Source organism: Oncorhynchus gorbuscha, linkage group LG10 (assembly GCF_021184085.1).
Source record: "Oncorhynchus gorbuscha isolate QuinsamMale2020 ecotype Even-year linkage group LG10, OgorEven_v1.0, whole genome shotgun sequence".
Lineage (NCBI taxonomy): Eukaryota > Metazoa > Chordata > Actinopteri > Salmoniformes > Salmonidae > Oncorhynchus > Oncorhynchus gorbuscha.
The window spans coordinates 70,553,780-70,557,468 of NC_060182.1; the positions used below are offsets into that span (position 1 = coordinate 70,553,780).

Consider the following 3,689-nt stretch of genomic DNA (forward strand, 5'->3'; position numbering starts at 1 on the left):
AATGCATGCTCACCACACTGTATATAGTCTAGCAGCGTTTATAATCGGGGTCTACCTGAACATGAGGTTTTCCATGCTCAGCCTGTGGTTAACAGAAGGACAAGGTCTCATTTTATTGGGCTGAATAGTCCCAAGGCAACCAGAACTACACTGTTGTCTCTCATAGCTTAAGCCACGAATAGCAGTAATCTTTCTCTCTAAACTCCACAACCTGAGTTACCCTATCATCCAGTCCGTGATTTTGTGGTCTGCAGCTCACTGACCTGGTGGAGGGTGTGGCTCTGGCCCAACAGTTGGAGGGACTGGAACTTCTGCTGCTGCAGGATGGCAAACTGGAGCTGGTATCTGCCTGGAGTGGGATGCTGCTGGGGGCTGACACCTCTCAACCAGGTTGTAGGGTCTCTTGGTTTCCCCATCCCAAAGACCCCCCTCATCTCGCAACTGCCTGAGGCTATGGGAGCAGAGGAAATTAGATCAAAGATAGTTCCAAAGTTTATGTGTACTGTATGCTTGACAAATTAAGAGTATTTTGTCTGATGAAAAAAGTCAGGCTCAGACAGCAGCGGAACAGAAAGACCACTGCTGTGGGTTAGTCAAGTGAGTACTTAGGCCTTCTACCATCTTCTCATTGTCAGTCACTTGACCATGCAACCAAGACTGAAATGTGGTATTAGCTCATTAACTGGCCTATTTCTCTCCACATATTGAGTAGTAAGATGGCAAACGAGAGGTAAAGGGGACAGGACAGCGTGCGGCACCCCAGCCACTGCATCCAGATGTCTTCCTGTCAAAAATGACCAATCACAGAAGCAAAGCAGAGAGTAGACCCGTGGCCAACATGGTGCTCATTGAAAACATTGAATCCTCTCCCGCCTCAGGACTCTCAACGCATCACGTTCCATCCGCATCACAAAGCCACAACCAGGAAAGCCAACCTTTGAACGGCTCCACGCGTTTCTAACTGGATTACCGCTCATTAGTACTAAGCCTTTTTGGCAATGGGGGAGTCAGGGCTCGCCTCCCAAGTTCACGGCAGAGTCTGTGACAATGAAAAGCACCCCTTCAGCCAAAAAAATGATGCCCTAAAGAACAAGGAGCGAAGAGAAAAACATGCAAAGGAAGAAAGAGAGAGATTGAGGAAGAGAAAGAAATAGAAGCCCCAGGGTCTCATTTCACACAAAAAAAGTGAAGAGTTCCTGGAAATTACTCCCATTAGATGCAATAACATTTGAATACAGTAAGAGTTAAAGAAAATATTATCAGACTTGAAATATCACAATTCGACAAGACATTTTTAGAACAGAACTGAGATAATAATCTAAAATTAGAATTAAATTAATCTTGAATAACAACATGCACTGCAGGAAAATAATCCAGTGTCGCTCACAAAGGCTACATGAAGAATATTCCTTTCGGGCGTAACCAAACAAAGACACAAGGGATCTGAAAGCCATGTGAACGAGCTATCCACCCATGCATTTCTCATTTCACATAATGACATGTATATTGCAAAGCAAACTGGTGCAATCCAGAGCCATTCAAACTTGTTTCCCCCTCTGCTGCTATCAGAGGTCTGTCTGTGAACCCTTTAAGACCACATATTGTAGATGACCACAAGACAAAAACAAAATGCTGAAGGATAGTTTTATCTCCATTCATTATTATTTAAGTATTTTTCCCCAAAACTATTCCAAGTACTGTATGCTTCCGTTAGTCTTTATCAGTATCGCTCCACTTGAGCTACATGGGAGGCCAAATCACACATCCCCAGAGTCCCACATCAGGAACCTCAGTTCCTGGCTATTCAATTCCAGCACAATAAATAACAAATAGGGAAGGGAAAAAACAGCCACATCTGAGTTTCCCATCACTGGTACAGTACAGTACAGTACAGTACAGTACAGTACAGTACAGTACAGTACAGTACAGTACAGTACAGTACAGTACAGTACAGTACAGTACATGTGTGAGGCTTTAGCAGCCTGGGGCCTTCCCTGCCTGTAACATGTGGGTGTCAGTAAGATCCCTGCTGCGCTCACCGTACTGTAATTTGCTGATATGACTTACAATAACACAGCAGCGCGAGCTGAGCACATGTGCTGCATCAATCTAACTCAGCACTGAATGTGGGAAAAAGGCCGTTCTGAAATGACATCATGCTGCTGCAGCCCACCATACCTCTAAGACCTGGTCTGGTCTAGCTGGCCAACATGGACATCATCAGGCTCAGTGGTATTTCCAGAACTTATTTATTTTCTCTTCTCTGTCCTTCCCCTAGTGGAGTATGATAGCTATGAAACACAGAGTACTAGAGCCTATAGTGTTGAGAAGCACAGAGCTTGTGGATGGGTTCAGAGTGGTAGTGTGCATCAGCCCATCTCTGATGTGTGTGACTGACATTGAGGTTTAGATGGAGGGAGAGAGGGGTTTAGTCCATGCTGCCTGCTGAGAGGGGCAGGGCTATTACCAGGGTGTCTATGTCGACTCATTAACATGGCTGCCTTATCCCAGGGTGGATTTTCACTCTCCCCTACTTCATGGGATGCCTCACTCCCAGCACTACATCTGGGTCCAATTGAGGTTTTTATTAAAATGAGGAAGACATCAAACCATTTTTTGCGTTGCATTTGTTATACCCAGTTCATTTTTAAGTTTCTCTTGAGTTTTCTGGTAAGCCGAATTGGCTCTGCAAATGGACAGTCACACAATGTACTGGAATGAAATTCCCCTACACCGTTCGACCAAGTAAAACAACAATCTGACAAAATATTGAGCAAAACCAAAAATACCAGTATGTGTGTTGCGGTGACCAGGGTCTGACATGTCCTTGAGTACTGCAGAACCAGAGATGGTGGCCCTGTGGATATCAAGGAGATGGAGTTAAAGAGTGTACACTCCTTGAAAAAAAAGATGCTATCTAGAACCTAAAATGTGTCTTTGGCTGTCCCCATAGAAGAACCCGTTTTGGTTCTAGGTAGAACCCTTTCTGGTTTAAAGTAGAACCCTTTTGGGTTCCATGTAGAACCCTCTGTGGAAACAGTTCTTCATGGAACCCAAAAGGTTCTGCCTGGAACCAAAAATGGTTATTCTATGGGGACAGCCAAAGAACCCTTTTGGAACCCTTTTTTTCTAAGAGTGTAGAGGTTGGGTGCCAAGGGAGAGAGAGACACACATTAGTGTTCTCCTCACTGAGCGGAGTAGAATGCACCAACCATGACGTATTCCAAACCAAAATACACAATAATCATGGTGCTCCATCACAATTTTAAACCACAACTATTACCAATCCAGAGAAGTACCCAATAACTTACTGGAAATGAATTCTTACCTGAGCCAAGAGTCTGATCCAGGATCGGGTAAAATGACCAGAACACATCAGAGGCTGTAGACAATCTGTCCGTCTTTCCTGCATATGCTGGTCGTAAACGAGGAAAAGAGCGCTAACAAGACACCATGCACCTATTGGTCATTCAACCTGATGTTGGAGATTTTCAGGTCAATATAATGCCTGGGAGAAATCAAACATCATTTTACATCAACTATGTGGTCGGAAATATTCAAACACCGGGAAGTCAAGCGTTTCTCCTGACAGCAGAGTTGTGAGTGGTGCGGTGGGTAATACATAGTAGAGGGATAATGGTGTTTATTAATGTGAGTGTACCCAGCAGCCCCCTGCCCCAGGCTGTCAG

At 44.5% G+C, this 3,689-nt stretch overlaps 1 long non-coding RNA gene across 1 annotated transcript; it reads right to left on the reverse strand.

Annotated features, from left to right (window-relative positions):
• Window positions 1-269: 269 nt before the first annotated feature.
• On the reverse strand, window positions 270-3,427 carry LOC124046461. Its single transcript, XR_006841019.1, has 3 exons — window positions 3,329-3,427; window positions 2,790-2,857; window positions 270-451 (listed from the first exon to the last, which is right to left on the reverse strand). It is a non-coding gene; the product is annotated as an uncharacterized LOC124046461 (long non-coding RNA).
• Window positions 3,428-3,689: the final 262 nt, after the last annotated feature.